Source organism: Callithrix jacchus, chromosome 1 (genome assembly GCF_049354715.1).
Source record: "Callithrix jacchus isolate 240 chromosome 1, calJac240_pri, whole genome shotgun sequence".
In the NCBI taxonomy this organism is placed as follows: domain Eukaryota; kingdom Metazoa; phylum Chordata; class Mammalia; order Primates; family Cebidae; genus Callithrix; species Callithrix jacchus.
The window spans coordinates 7,669,487-7,686,362 of NC_133502.1; the positions used below are offsets into that span (position 1 = coordinate 7,669,487).

The 16,876-nt window shown below is 36.3% G+C and overlaps 1 protein-coding gene and 1 long non-coding RNA gene across 6 annotated transcripts in view; one reads left to right on the top strand and one right to left on the bottom strand.

Annotated features, from left to right (window-relative positions):
• Window positions 1-12,783, bottom strand: part of LOC118147865 (uncharacterized) — a 29,181-nt gene extending 16,398 nt beyond the window's left edge. For both annotated transcript variants that reach the window (XR_004734525.3, XR_013532731.1), the window contains exon 1: window positions 12,463-12,783. This is a non-coding gene — a long non-coding RNA (uncharacterized LOC118147865). The remainder of the gene's footprint in view (window positions 1-12,462) is intronic.
• The window catches only part of GPC5 (glypican 5), a 1,444,351-nt gene that overhangs the window by 482,749 nt on the left and 944,726 nt on the right, over window positions 1-16,876 (top strand). The window lies entirely within an intron of this gene.

Below are 16,876 nucleotides of genomic sequence, written 5' to 3' on the forward strand. Positions count from 1 at the left end.
TTTTTTGGAAATTTCAATGTTAGAGTCTTTCTTTAAATAGTTAGTGGTATAGTTCATCTTTATTTATCATACCTGATTTATTTTTACTTTTGTGAACTTGCTTATAGTTTCTTTACAAATATTAGGTAGGTGTAAAAGTTATTGCCATTTTCGCTAATTACTTATTAAAAGATGGTACATCTGAGGAAATAAATGAGGAAAGGATGATAGAGATTGGTGGCAGTAGAGCTGAATCAGTCTTACAGTTGCTATTGCTGCTTAAGAAATGGCCCAAAATTTAATAAGGTGAAACAACAACCACTTCCTTATATCTCATGGATTCTATAGGTAAGAAATTCCAGCAGGATCCAGCTGAGTGATTCTTATTCTCTCACATTATTAACTAGGGTGACTCAGTGCTAGTCATCTGGAAAACAAGCCAGTTTGGAAGGTGCAAGGTGATTTTTCCCTGACTTATAAATTGGTGGGGTTGTCTTGAAGGCAAGGCTCAGATGGGAGGGACTCTTTGATTTGAAATACAAATCAAAACTACAGTGAGATACATCTCTCACCATTCAAAATGGTTATATTAAAAAGTCAAAAAATAACAGGTGCTGGCAATGTTGTGGAGGAAAAGGAACATTTCTACACTGTTGGTGGGAGTGTAAATTAGTCCAATCATGTGGAAGACAGTGGGATGACTCCTCAAAGACTTAAAAAGAGAACTACTGTTTGACCCAATAATCCCATTACTAGGTATATACCCAAAGGAATATAAATTGTTCTATCATAAAGACATATACATGCATATGTTTATTACAGCAGTATTCATAGTAGCAAAGGCATGGAATCAACATAAATGTCCATCAATGGTAGAATGGATAAAGAAAATGTAGTACATATATACCATGGCACATCATGCAACCATGAAAAATGAAATCATGCCCTTTGTAGGAACATGAATGGAGCTAGAAGTTATTATCCTTAGCAAACCAATGCAGGAACAGAAAACCAAATACTGCATGTTTTCACTTATAAGTGGGAGTCAAAGATGAATACATAAACACATAGAGGGGAACAACATTGAAATATTTTAAGCAGAGAAGTGATATCTGAATTGCATTTCTGAGATCTCTCTGGCACTTGTGTAGAAAATGTCTAAAAGGAATCAGTGGCAGAAGCTAGGAGACCAGTTAACAGGCTTTTGTAACAATCACAAGAGGAAAGAAGTGTGGCTTACACTAGGAATCATCAAGTTGGAAGCGCTCATGTTCAAATGTGGTCAGAATCTGGACATTTTTAGTAAGCCTACAGAGAGTTTTAATGCTATCTCAAAATAAAGACTATAGAAGTTTTTTCCTTTTTCTTGCCCTGACACCTTCCATATTTTTTATTTTGAAATAGTATTAAAATTCTTACTATCTTACTGATAATTCTTACTATCTTGTTTTATAAGTTGGAACATCATTACAGTTTTAATTAGGGTATTGTTAAATATTTATTTTTATTTTATAATTCAACAATATTGAAAATACTTTAACAATATTCTTGTGGTAAATAATCATAAAATATGAAAAATAAATCTTTCAATTAACTGAATCAGTTGTTCCCTTGGAAGATTTTGACTTCACAACTTCCTAATTCTTGAAACATAAATTTTGATTATTTTTCTAATGTGTACCCATAGGTCTTTGAGTAAATTTTTACTGAAAGGACAAATTAGTGCTGGATATACAGATGCCATCACTTTGTATTCAGGTAAAGACAACCTGATATATATGATCTTCTTAATCATGTTTATTCTCTTAAAATCTTTATGTCTTCTAATACTGTTAACAAAGAAGAAGAAAAGTCTTATCTAAGCCTGACATTTTATTTTTAAGGATATTTTTTCTTTATTTGTAAAATTCAGGAGTTTGACTAAATGATGGATAACTCTTAAATATGGATAACTCTTCCTTGTTGCTTCCCCCTCCCCGACTAGAATCTGGTTGGTGTTTTTATTACTCATACTTCAGTGATAGCTTTGATTGTTTCAGGTCTCACTGCCCTTACGTCTTTCCCCAGGACACAAACTGTGGTCTCTGGCATGTCCATCTGCCTTCTTCTCTGTCATGAGTTTATCTCTTTCTTTGCCCCCCAGAGCTCTGATTCAATTACTGCTTGAAATTTTCAGCATGTCAGTTTCCTTCTCTGTGGATTTCCCTGTGGATGGAAAATCTGCCCTTGCCCTTTACTTTCTTAGAAGCCTCATCTCAGCTATCTCCCATTTTGTGATATGAGCCTCTTTTGACATTGTAGCCTTCATCACCTATTTTCTAAATGGTGTGTTTCTACATACTGTTCATAGACAAATAGTTTAAAGCAATGTTCTATAGTTTCTTGTGGTTTGACAATCATATATTTTTAAATATGTTTTATTCCCCTGAGACTTCAGCATAGAGTTTCCCTTTTTCTGGTATGTAGGATGATTTTTAGAAGTTTTTTTCTGTTGTATTTTCCTCATTCTGTTTACCTAGAAGGTAGTGATATTTACTCCAAACCAGGGTTTGATGTTGTATTAGTCCATATTTATACTGCTATGAAGAAATACCTGAGACCATAAAGAAAAAAACAGTTTAATGGACTCTCAGTTCCAGATAGCTGGAGAGCCTTCACAATCATGACGGAAGGTAAAGGAGGAACAAAGACATGTCTTACATGGTGGCAGGCAAGTGAGAGAGCATGTGCAGGGCAGCTTCTCTTTATAAAACCATCAGATCTTGTGAGAGGTATTCACTGTCGTGAGAACAGCACAGGGAAAAACCCATTCCCATGATTCAGTTGCCTACCAATGGGTCACTCCCATGATATGGGGATTATGGGAGCTACAATTCAAGATGAGATTTGGGAAGGGACAATTATATGGCCAAACCATATTGTTTGTCCCTGGCACCTCCCAAATTTCATGTTCTCACATTTCAAAATCAGTCATGCCTTCCCAACAGTCCGCCAACATCTTAACTATTTCAGAATTAACTCAAAAGTCCACAGTCCAAAGGCTCATCTGAGACAAATACCTTCCACTTATGAACCTGTAAAACTGAAAGCAAGTTAGTTACTTCCTGCATACAATGGCAGTACAGGCCTTAGGTACCCTCAGTGTATTTGGGTAGAGGGAGAAATTGGTGTAAACAAAGGGGCTACAGGCTCCATGCAAGTCTGAAAATCAGTAGGGCAGTCACTAAACATTAAACTTCCAAAATGATCTCCTTTGACTCCAAGTCTCACATGCAGATCACACCGATGCAAGTGGTGGTCTCCCACAACCTTGGGCATCTCTACCCCTGTGGCTTTGCAGGGTATAGCCTCCCTCCTGGCTGCTTTCACTGGCTGGCATTGTTTGTGGCTTTTCTAGGTACACAGTGTAAGCTGTTGGTGGATTTACCATTCTGGGGTCTGGAGGACAGTGACCCTCTTCTCACAGCTCCAGCTTGGACATCCAGGTGTTTCCATACATTCTGTGAAATCTAGGTGGGGGCTACCAAACTTCAGTTCTTGCCTTCTGTGCACCTGTAGGCTCAATATCATGTGTAAGCTTCCAAAGCTTGGGACTTGAATTCTCCGAAGCCATGGCCTGAGCTGTACCCTGCTGTCTCCCACCCAAGCCGTGGCTGGAATGGTTGGAATGCAGGGCACCAAGTCTCTAGTCTGCACACAGCAGGGGGACCTGGCCCTGGCCCAGGAAACCATTTTTCCCTCCTAGGCTTTTGAGCCTGTGATGGAAAGAGCTTCCCTGAAGGTGTGAAGGTGTGAAGGTCTGAAGGTCTAACATGTCCTGGAGACGTTTGGCCCATTGTCTTGGTGATTAATATTATGCAGGTTTCTACAGCAGGCTTTAATTTCTCCCCAGAAAATCTATTTTTCTTTTCTGTTGCATTGTCAGGCTGCAAATTTTCCAAGCCCTTATGCTCTGCTTCCTCTTGAACACTTTGCTGCTTAGAAATTTCTTTCACCAGGTACCCTAAATCATCTCTCTCAAGTTCAAAGTTCCATAGACATCTGGGGCAAGAGCAAAATGCTGGGTCTTTTTGCTAAAGCATAGCAAGAGTTGCCTTTGCTCCAGTTCCCCACAAGCTCCTCATCTCCATCTCCAGCCTGGACTTTGGTGTTTGTCACTATTAGCATTTTAGTCAAAGCCAGTCAACATGTCTCTAGGAAGTTCCAAAATTTCCCACATCATTCTGTCTTCTGAGCCCTCCAAGTCTCTAGGAAGTTTCAGACTTTCCCATGTTTTTCTGTCTTCTTCTGAGCACTCCAAACTGTTCCAACCTCTGCTTGTTACCCACATTTTCAGGTATCTTAATGGCAGTAACCTACTCTACCAGTACCAATTACTGTCTTAGTGCATTTTTATACTGCTATGAATAAATACCTGAGACTGGGTATTTACAGAGAAAAAGAGATTAATAGACACACAGTTCCACATAGCTGGGGAGGCCTTACAGTTAAGGCAGAAGGTGAAGGAGGAGTAAAGCCATGTCTCATATGGTGACAGCCAAGAGTGTGTATAGGGGAACTACCCTTTATAAACCCATCAGATCTTGTGAGACTTACTCACTATCACAAGAACATCACATGGAAAAACCCACCCCCGTGGTTCAATTATCTCCTACTGGGTTCCCCCAAGGACACATGGGGATTATGGGAGCTACAATTCAAGATGAAATTTGGATGGGGACACCACCAAATCATATCAATAATATCTAACAGGAAATGATGGTTTTTAAAATTAGTTTATTCTTCTACCTTTGAGAAATTGGCTGAGGCCCTTTCTCTGATCTGCGGTAGAGATAAGGTTGATATGCACAGCTCCTCTCAGTAGTGAGCAAGTATTTATTGGAATAGCTCAGCTAGGCTAAAGTGGAGAACTGTAATATCTAGTCTGGCTTGTTGAACAAGGTGTACACAATATCTAGCATGCACGTATAATGCAGGGTGCTGGTGACAGCAAGAATGAGGGATGCTTTATAAATTATTGATGTTATTGCTTTCTGGGTAGAGGTTCTAAAGGAAGGCTGTATTTTACTTGGAAAATAATCTTAAATGGCCAGTTGGTATGATGCAAGTTGCTTATCAGTAGTTTCCTGTTTTGCTTTATAATCCCTCTCTATTGTTCCCCAAACTTATTAAAATCCCATTGTATGAAATAACAATGTATAACATAGGGAGGGAAGGAAAGAAAAGAGGCTGAGGTCATGCTTGGAGGGAAGCAAGATGGGAGAGAAGAATGCCAGGGCGGTCACGTGGCTAAGACCTGGGCCGCTGGAGATACAAATTGCTAGACGGGCAATTCTGCTGCCTCCTCTCCCAGGGTGTGCCCAGGCCTGACAGGCCCCTGATACATCTGTTTGTTGGTCTGTTTTCATTGTATCCTCTATCTTCTAAGGAGCTTAGTATATAAGATATGTGAGATTGGCCAGTATCTGGCCCCTCAAAAAGTAAGAATAGAGCTGTAAACAAGTAAATGCCCATTTTCTGGGACGCTCCAAGAGTCTGACTCAGGGGACAGGCTGGGGAGAGGCAACTACCTTCTTACATGATTTTCATATTGAGGAAATTCTTCCATTTCATAAAATAAAATATGGATGGGACAGTGTAATTTAATTGCTCTTATAGTTAGTAAAAACTTCCTTCTAGATTACTGTGCATATTGAGTGTCAGTTCTAGTAATTAGTGTTGTTTTAAGTTTACATTGTTTGCTTTGTTTTACTGATTTTTTTTTCTTTTTTAATGGGAACTTGGATAGGACTCCTTATAAAGTATCATCCAGATGCTGTTTAAAACTGGGCCAAATCAGCATTAAAATGAAATTACACATTCATGGGATTTGTTACTAGAGTCAGTACTATTTTGGAATGATTCATGTAACATTTATAAGGACCAATTCTGAGAAAGGTAAATCATCTCCATAAATTATTTTTTAGGTTACTTTAGTATCAGTCATACATTCACTCACATAACAAATATGCATTGAGCTCCTATAGTACTAGAGGATGATTAAAACAGACCTCAACAAATGTACTGTCAAGAAGGAAGTTACAGGTGTTAAGCAAATGATTGCACAATTACTACTTAATTACGACAATAATAAATGCATCCTGGAAAATAAAATATTATCAATCAGTAGATGCAAGGCATCAACCTAAATAACAGAGGGAGGTTCTCTAAAAGAAAAGTGAGATGGGGACGGCGTATTTCAGTAACAATGCATGTGCCATAGTCAACTATGTATGCATTCAGGGAGGTAAAGGAAGACAAAGGTATTTAAAGAGAAAAGGTGGAGGATTACAAAATCGCTTTGACATAGTTATCCTTGATTACAAGGATCAACAACAAGGGTGGTGCCAGTCCAAGGTTGATCACGCATATTTGCTGGACATATGTCCTTGCAGATGTGTTTTTTTGTGTAAGGTTGCAAGGGCAAGATTGTGGTTTTTGCAGTCTTTCGTGACAGTTCTTGTTATCAGACATCTGTGCATGAGAATTCTCCCTAATGGCCTTCTCTGGCTGCATTTGGCATGCTCTATTTTTATTTTTAAAATAAATGACTCTATTTTGATTCTGAACACTTTCACATTTTTCTCTTTTGACCAAGATCTTTCCCTAAAGATGTCACCGCTCAGTCATCCTGCAGTTACGTTTCAGTTGCCTCTCAGTGCTGGGATGGGTCTGTCCTGGGTTGTCTGTCTGATCTCACCTTGGAGGCAGTAAGCTTATTAGGGGTCAGTGTTAAAACTCATTTGTTATATTTGAGCATCAAGGGAAGTTTGTAGTGAGTGGCACTCAGGCTTCCTGGAGTCCATTATTAAGTTCAATTTTGTTTGTTTTGTAGTCTTTGGCTATCATTTAAAATTGCTGGACAGCCTTATTCTGTTAGGAGTTGTCCTGCAGAAATTTAAGGAGTAGCAGATACAAAGTTTTAAAAGGTAAAATGCAAAGAAAAATTAATAGTAATATTGTAACCTCAATTTGCATAATAATTTTGAGCCATTAATCTAGTCTTAAAGTAAACTGATTTAATACATCAAATGATTATCATCCTGTCATGCAAAAAAGAAGCCATTAAGAAGAGTAGACGTCTCATTGTGATTTGGAGTTTTGTATCAGCATTTTGGGAAAAGCCATCTACTGTGTGTAAACCTCAATTTCTCATCCTGGTTTGCAGTTTGAATGTCTCTGGTTATGGCATTGAGTAGTTTGGTGACGTTTTGTGGGGCCCATATACAGGTATGAAATTTGCTTTTTAAAATTAATCTAATTTCAACTTACAGCATTTCAAGAACAGAGCTGGTCCCATTTTTGGTAATTCTGTGGAATAAAGTTAGATTGGAGGACTATAAAAAATTCAGTATCTAATCTGGTCTATAGGTAGATAACAAGCACTTGAATATAGTCACAAAGCCACGATCTAAGAGCAGATGCACTTAATATCTTTTTTGGAAACAGCTTTTTCTCTCTATATTGATCACATAAGAATCTCAGATTTAAAAACCTCTTGAGCCTGGGAAGCTTGGCCAAGGCGGATTTTATGTACATTCTTAAGGTTCCTAGCCTTGCCAGGAAGTGACACATTTTACTCCCTTTACACTGTAAGGCTGGGAACCATTGAAGGCAGACATTCTGTGCATGCACTCAAATATTATATTCTGTTTAAAGCCTTGGTAATAAAACCAATGTTTTCAATTGTATCCTTCTATAAAGAGATAGATAATTTTTATTGAACTTATGCAAATAACCATACGACCATGAAAAATAATAATACTCATGAATAATTTCTGCATTTGGAGGGATCAAGTAGGTAGAAAAAAACAAATATTTCCACATTTGTTCATAAAAAGTATGTTGTACCAAATTGCTGTACAGTACAAAAAGCTTAAGAGAGAAAATTTCCATAAATCTGGAAAATTAAATAAGAATCAACAATGTTTCAAGTAAGTCATAAAAAAATGTTATTTTCATCGTGTACTTTAATCTCATGTGATTAAATTTTGTTCAGCTTGACCTTGATTACCAGTTTCATGAATTCATCAGTTTCTTCATTACAGTTTAAAATTTTTTATTTAGTTCATTTATCTTAAAGTTATTAGGAACCTCCATTTAAGAGTGCTTATTAGAGTATTTTCCATGAATCTGATTGCAGATGCCTCTAGAGAATTCAAAACAAAACCTGTGAGTGACAAAAACTTTGAACAACTATGGATAAAAAGATAATGAACATTTATAATTGAAAAGGAAATTTAGTTTTTTAAAATAACAACCCAAATTATGACTGAGAGCATCACATCAGGACTATCAGACTTTTATGCATTTTACATAATCTTTAGAATACGCACATCAAAAATATAACCACAAATATAGCTATAAACAAGAGTTAACACAGCAAAAAACATGACTGGTGACATATTACATTCTTGTTAATTTATATGATTTTTGAAACATTAATAACATACCCAATCATTTTACATCAGGACAAACATTTATCACATAATATTCTTTCTCATAAAAATTTATTCTCTTTTCAACCATTCTTACCAAAAATACATTTTCATACCCTTAACTTTCTTCACATTTCTCTCTCCTTCTTACTTGTCTGTTTTTACCATGTTTTTATGGTTTTCTAAATTTTTATTTAGAAACAACCTTTAAATAAACTCCAAATTAGAAAAAATTATTCTTTTCCTCAATGAAGAACACTTTTATGGTTTTCTTACCAATTTTCATTAAAATATATTTCATTTTTATATACTTTATACACAGAATTGTATATTAATTGTAATTTTCCTTTTTTTTTTTTTTTTTGAAATGAAGTCTTGCTCTGTCACCCAGGCTAGAGTGCAGTGGTGTGATCTTGGCTCACTGCAATGTCCACCTCCTGGGTTCAAGTGATTCTCCTGCCTCAGCCTCCAGAGTAGCTGGGATTAAAGGTCCCTGCCACTGTGCCTGGCTAATTTTTGTATTTTTAGTAGAGATGGGGTTTCACCACCTTGGCCAGGCTGGTCTTGGACTCCTGACCTCATGGTCTACCTGTCTCAGCCTCCCAAAGTACTGGGATTACAAGCATGAGCCACTGTGCCCAGCCACAAATCAGTATTATGATAAAAATTATTATATAATTTTAGAAGCATGATTCCAAAGAACATAGCTTGTTATGTCTTAATAGACCCAAATATATTTAGACTTTCTATAAAATATAGAAAGCCAGTAACAAAATTAATCTTTAGTAATTTCTGTTTCAGTTTTGTATCTTATTCGAAAATGACCCAGAAATTTAGTATCTTTGACTTAATTTAACACAAGACTTTAAGAGTTTAAATTAAACAAAAAGTTTATTCATAAACATTTCTATTTTACATTTATCTGATTTATTTATCTTTAACACTTATACCTAGATACTTATGAAAACTAAGGTATTAGACAAAGCAAGTCACCATTTCAAGTTTTTTCTCTGTTAACCATTTTTAAAGCCTGTGAATGTCAAGTATTTTCCTAAATAAGAAACTTAAAGTTATTTGCACATTTTGCTGATAACTCAAAAAATGTAGCTGTTTTTATTAAACAAGCAATATTCAGTTACTCTCACATATCAAAGATTTACACAAATGAAGATCATTCTGTTTCCAGGCAGACTTTGTAGATTTATAAACTTTGTGTCAAATACTGATACCCTGAAAAATATAGCAGAGACAAAGAGAATCCTGTATGACCATTAAACCTTAGGAAAAAAAAGTATGCCAATGAATTTGAAGACATTTGTACTTTTATTTCAACACCAAATTTAAAACCAACTTATTTATTAAAAGTTTACTTAAGCCATGTGAACTAAAATGCTTTTAGGTTTATCACTATATATTTTATATGAGCACGCATCTGTCTAAACCAATCTGAATGGAATTTTAAAGGGATTTCTGGGCGTCTACCTCCAATTTAATCAGGTAGACACAACATAAACCATAACACATGTACATATGTATATACATACCTAAGCCATATACACACATAATGAAAAATCTTAAAACTTTCATTCTAGAACTTTGGTCATGAGATAATAATATTCACACTGATTTATAAAAGACAGCTGGTTCCAAATTATATATCTGACAAAATAGGACCTTTTTACATGACTAAATTCTATTGACCCTATAGATAATCTTACAAAGTCTGTGAATCAACGTTTTAGATACAACTTATTTTTCAACCTAATTTACCTGCTCTTTCCTACCTCCTTTTTTTCATTTTCAAGTGAGTTTATGTTTAAATATTCCATTGTTTACATTTTAGCTAGGAATAGGATAATTGCATAAGAAAAACAAAATCTCCATGTGGCCTTGAAATCTTAGCGAAAAAATCTATCATTGTTTTCTGGTCTATTTTACTTAACTAGTCAATGTGGGCAGGGAAGGATTTGAGCAAGTCACATTTTTCCAGTTTTTCTCTGGCCCCTGCATGGTATGCAAAGCAATTTTTATGTTAATTAGCAATATATCATTGCTCTGAGATTTGACCTTTTTGATTTAAGTGCCTAACATTTGTAAACATTTATTTAGATATTTTTCTTTAGAATATCAATTCTTCAATTATTTGTTCCATCACCCTAAGCAGTTGTTAGGCAAACGTAAATTTACATTTCCAGAAGGTGTCTAAGTTGTTGGTTGTCATGGAGCTATGATAATTTGTAAAACTGTCTATTTGATAGCCCTTCAGGACTTTTAAAGAAATCTTGGCTTGCATGCCATAAGCATTGAATTTTATTTCAACACCTGCAGTAAAGTCAGTAGATTCAAAGTAGATAGAAAAAAATTAGAGAACTTTGAAGGCTCTCCATGTTAAGTGTATGGTCTCTTAATTTGGTACTAAGAAAAAACAAATTTGGAGATTTCAAGTGATCCCCATGATGACCATCGATCCAACAATATGCATGAGGAAAAGTCATGTATCTGGCTGGAGTCCCAGAAGGCTTGGCATGCCTTACTATTTAAAAATCCCATTCCATCTTTTATTAATCTCTAGAGAGCAAGGAAAATGCTACAAATCTTGTCAAGGAAGGTCACAGTTTGGATTGGTGTTTTAGATGGTTATGACATCCGTAGTGATTTTTAATTAGTCATTCTGCACCCACCATTTAGAATGTTTAGTTTTGTTCTCAGATTTACAGAAACAAGCAGGGGAAAAGAACAAATCATTTGCAGATATGCATCACTAATAGAATAAAACCCAAATCAGAATGTGCACAAAAATTTTAACCCAGGTGTGCAGATCAAACAAAATATTAAATTAGGCATGCAGAAAGCAAACAAGGGTAAATTCACCAGAAAAGACATGTCTCAGAGACAGAATGTAAATTTTGCGGAAACCAGAGTACTGAAGCCAGAGGATAGTAGTCTTTACAGCAGAAAGGATTGCCAGAAAAGATAAAGAGTCTTTTATCATCCTAGGACGGATGTTAAGGTGTTTTATTGCAGGTGGCCTTCTAACCAAACCAAATCCCTAATAAGGAAAAAAAAGGCCTCTACAAAAAAGAGAGACAGTCCACCTGAGAGAAGACTGAGCAGGGCGGGAAAGGTGAGCATGGAAGCAGAACTCTCAGGGGGCTCATATGAGTCCCACGCACTGGCTGCTAGAATTGCCAATTCCTTCTGGAAGTGATCTGGCTTCAGATCCTACTTCTGTATACCATTTAGAGAGAGGGTCTCTAAAATAAAATAATGTTTATTTGGAAATAGGGCGTTGCCTTCGGAATACATGTGCCACAGTGAACTGTGTGGGTATACAGGAAGTAAAGGAAGACAATGGTTTCTAAAAAAAATTAGGAAGACTATGTAATGGTTTTGAGATAATTATCCTCGACTACAAGGTGCTGAGTTTGGGCAAGTAGTCTCTGCACAGATATTCTCACAGAAGTGTTTTCGTGTGTGTGTGTGTAAGGTTTTAGTGGCCTTTGTGCAAGGTTGTGGTTTTTGTAATAACTGATGATGGTTCTTATTACCAGGCACACTTGCATGAGAACCATCCCTTTATGGCCCTCTTGGCTCTGTTGTCAGGTCTTATCCCTTCCTTCCCTCCCTCCCTCCCTCCCTCCCTCCCTCCCTCCCTCCCTCCCTCCATCCCTTCCTCCTCCTCCTCCTCTTCCTCTTCTTCCTCTCTTTCTCTCTCTCTCTCTCTGTCTCTCTTTCTCACTACTTTAAAGCTACTCCATTTCAATGCTGACAAACTGCAGAAATGACAGCAAGTAACCTAGAAGGGATGCTGTAGTTTGGGGGTGGTATTACTTTTCTGTGGCTGCTGTGACAAATTATCATGAACTGAGTGACTTCAATCTACAGAAATGTGTTCTCTTACAGTTGTGGAGATCAGAAATCTGAAATCAGCATAACTGGGCCAAAATTAAAGTGTCAGTAAACCCACGCTCCCTCTAATGGCTCTAGGAGAGAATCTGTTTCTCACCTCTGCATTCCGGCTGTCCCGGGCTTGCGGCTGCGTCACTCCAATCACTGGCTCCACGGTCCCATCATCTTCTCCACTTCTGTGTTTTAAAAAATGGTCTCTGCCTCAGTCTTATAGGAATACATGTGATTGTATTTAGGGCCTGCTCAGATCATCTTGGATAATCACCCCATTTTGAGACCCTTAATTTAATCACATCTGTACACCCTCTTTATAAGCTTAGTACAGATGACTGAGGAAAGAGTCCGAAGGGAAACTTTTCAGGCAGGGAAGACAGAGTATGTAAACACTGACGCACCTGGCAGAAATCATGAAAGGCCTGAGAGGAGAATGGGGGAAGTATAAAGGGTAAGGGAGAAATTGGCCCAATTTCTCTGTGGGTGTGGAATCTCTAGGTCATCTAGACTGGAAACTTCCATTCTATTTGGACTCCAGCGGTCTTCCAAAATCCTGTATGTGCACATTTTTTCCCATACTGAGCCTGCCAACTATGTGTGTTGGGTAATTGCCAGTATTAGGAGTCTGAAAGTCCCTAAGCACTGCAGTTTTATGGAACCAAGTCCAGCTGTTTTCTGTGTAACTGAGTTTGCCAAGACATAGCTGGACAAGCAGTTTTCTCACATATACAAGTGGACACAAATTAAATTCTGTTGCATAGGTAGATTGCTGTCTGAGGACTGCTTGGTAGTAGGAATTTGGCTGTAGTGTGGTTAAAGTAAGGCAAGAACAAGAATCCTAGTTATTTTCCAAACTCCTCTTCCTCCTCCTCCTCCTTCTCTTCTTCCTCCCCCTCCTCCTCCTCCTTCATCAAATACTTTAAAATATATAAATTTTTATTTTGTGACTCAACAGGCCATAAAATGGAGTTGTTGGACAGGACTCTAAGTTGGGTTGGAAAAGAGACAAGATTGAAAATGAGTTATGCTCAAATTCTGATGGTTTTAAAAATAGTAATTACTACAGTTTAAAACTTCATATTTTTTCCACAGACCCGGGAACACAGCTTATTTGCTATTCAAAGTAGAAGTAAATATACAGAGTGGTGTGTGTGTGTGTGTGTGTGTGTGTGTGTGTGTGTGTATTCAAAAATGTATTTAGTTCTTATATTTATATGCCTGGCATTTAAGACTCCCAACCAACTTGTTTGGTAAAGTCAAAAAGAAGAGCAGTCAGGTGTTCTTAATGAAAGCTACAAAGATAGCTTTTGACTCACTTGATTGGCTCCCATCCCTGATTGAAAAATACATGGACCACATATCAAGGCCATCCACTTCACAAAGCACTGGTGATGGGCCTGACTCAAAGTCTGAAAATGGCATCTGTAAAACCATGTTCTCTATAAAAATATGCAAATTTGCCAAAGTGAGGAAGGGAAAACAATTCCATTAAATGTAGGTTCAGTAAGTATATTAGAACATACTGAATTAACTATCTCTGTTAAAACCCATCTTGTGACACTGGTGTTTGTCTGTTGGTATAGTGCTCACCCATGTTTCTGTTTGCTGTGTCGTGAAGTGCGACCACATGGTTCTTCAGACACAACCTCTGCTTTGTGATTTATCTCAACACTTTAACCCTGAGATTCTTTTTTACATACTTCAGTACATTTCCCAGAAAATATAGTCTCCATGAGGGATAAAATACCAATTAAATATAAAATGAAATCAGAGAAATATTAACCATTCACCCTACTAAGTTCTCAAAGGTTACATTCTTCACCAGGTCATATAACCAGGTCCCAGTAAAATACCTTCAGGCAGGCAATTTAATATCATGTACTTTAAAATACCATCATGAAGGCAGCTTTCAACAAAACATCCTAGAAGAAAAGGTCATTTGTGCTTACATCTTTAAAGTTTTGAAATAGCTATCGAAGATTATCTTTATGATATTGTCCATTGTCTGTTGCTGAAAGACTTATAAATTTTGCTTAAGAGTTTAGAGTTACCCAAAAAATAGCTGCTGCCATATGCAGATACTATTTTATTAACAAATGACAGCTGTTTGAATTCTGATTTTCCTTTTGGCCTTCAATCAGAAGAGGCTCAGGACTACATTTTAGGCTGAAGGGTAGTGTTTTCTTCCCTAGGTCTTCCCATGGAATTGTCACCTACTTCTCTTCATTATTCTGTCATTTTGGCCTTATTTTATAGTGTCACAGCCTTTTGTTCTAAGCTGTGTCAAAGGCTTTTCTGGAAATACACAGCATATAAGTACAAAATGATGAAATAAACATACTTCTTTATTTTGTTGTAAAAGATGCTTGGGTTGGACTAGATGACCTCTAAGGTCCTTTTCAGCTCTAAATTTATGTTACTGTCACCAAGGACAAACAAAAATTAATCTATTAGGTTATAGGCCTAGAGATGAATGCCAAGTACTGTATTCCTGCTCTAGGTATATTTCTTGTTGAAGGCAGTGCAAGATTCAGTGACCTGCTATGGTCCTTTACAGTCTTATTGTGATAAGACAAGAGAACCGATTGCTTAAAAAAAAAAAAAACAAAAAAAAAACTCAGTTAAAATGTCTTTTTACTCTTAAGCATCCACAAAAAATAAACAGAAAACATAAGAGTTGAATTATTTCTTTTGGGGTATTTATAATAAATCTAGACAACTAAGGTAAGCCTGAGTGTAGCTAATTTAATGAAATTAGTCATATTTGAATATTGTCAGAATCTTACTATCCCATTAGCATTAAGTGTGATTAAAATTTATTCTTTGTTTCTGTGAGAGTCTCCACAGAGTCAGCTGTCAACGCCTTCACAATAAACTGGCCCTTCATTGCTTTCAGGAAACTTTTAGATTCAGAGCAGGCAGTTGGGCTTCCGCTTTAAAAGAGAACAAATCACTTTTTAAGGTGTCTTTTCTGTTTGTGTGTCTGCATTTAGAACACAGAAATTGTCCATTGCATATTTTTGCTAGGAGGTAGAAGTTATTAAAAATATAGGAAATATTAGATATCATGTACTGATAGTTTCCAAAGCTAATTAAAATATTTTTCTTAAGCCCAACTGAATTAGAATAAAAACATAAATGTTAAAAACCAAACTCTAATTTAAGAGGTATACTTGTGAAATATAAATATTATTTTATAGTAATAAAATGTTTCTTATGGAAAAATAGAATATCATTTTGGTGAAGTTCAAAGAAATATCTTTTTTTATTCAGGGAGTTTCCAGATTTTTGTCTCTATAATGTTCTGTGTAGTGATTTAGAATACAGTACTTCCAAAATTTATGTCCACTAGGACCATCAGGAAGCAACTTTATTTGGAAGTAGGGTTTTTGCCGATATAATTAACCCAAGAATTGAGATGAGGTTATCCTGGATGAACGTGGGCTCTAAATCTAATGTAAATATCCTTATAAGAGACAAAAAAGGACACACACAGAGAAGGTCATGTGAAGATGGAGACAGAAATTGGAGTGATGCAGTCACACATCAAAGAAGGTCAAAGACTGCAGCAGCCACTGGAAGCTAGGAAGAAGCGAGGGATAAATTCCTTCCCAGGGTCTTCAGAGGGTATACAGCCCTGCTAACATCTTGATTTCAGAGGTCCAGCCTTCAGAACTGTGAGAGTATATATTTCTGTCCTCTTCTCCCACCACGTTTGTGATAAGTAGGCATGATGGCCCTAGGCAACTACTACACTCTAATTCAGAAGTTCTTCTCGATTTTATTATATCATGTGTTGGCAGGAAGTACCTGCGTGTTTCATTTGCAGGATATGTTGGTAATCTTAGAATGATCGTATCTTGTAAGTAATTTTAAAGGATGTTTTAATGTAGTCAGAAGCTTTTTTAATATAAAATTGAATCTTTGCTGAGATCAATTACATTTGAAAAAATACAAAAAAGCTGTATAAGACTTTAGGATCTTTCAGAATTTTATAATCTTTCTAATGAAAAGTTGGTTAAATAAAAATTGTACCCTAAATCATTTTGTTGATGGCTTAAAATAGTATTTAATGTATTAGTACTCAGAAAATATTATCCCCTAAATAGCATTTTGACTTTCATGTGTTGGTATCAAACAGTGAAGTGAGACAGCAAATTAGTACAAAGTGGTGATTATCAATCATCATAAATCCATGCCTTGATCTCACTGAGAAGAGTTTAATTTTAAAATGCATACCTGGAAAATGCAAATTAGTATAACATTTCGGTCATGTAGCATTATTGGTGATTGATTATAGTTATAATTGATCATTTTTAAGTTTAGATAGTCACTTTGAATCAAATTAGGGTAATTATAAGTTAAAGATTTATTATCATTTGCTTTGAATTTTTGATTAAAAATATGAAACCATAAAAACAGAGCTTTGACTATAATAAAGGTATTTATTCTTTCTTGGTAAGATTGAGGAGGGGGTTAAGAAAAGGCTAAGCAATGTTCTATTTTTTTTACATAGG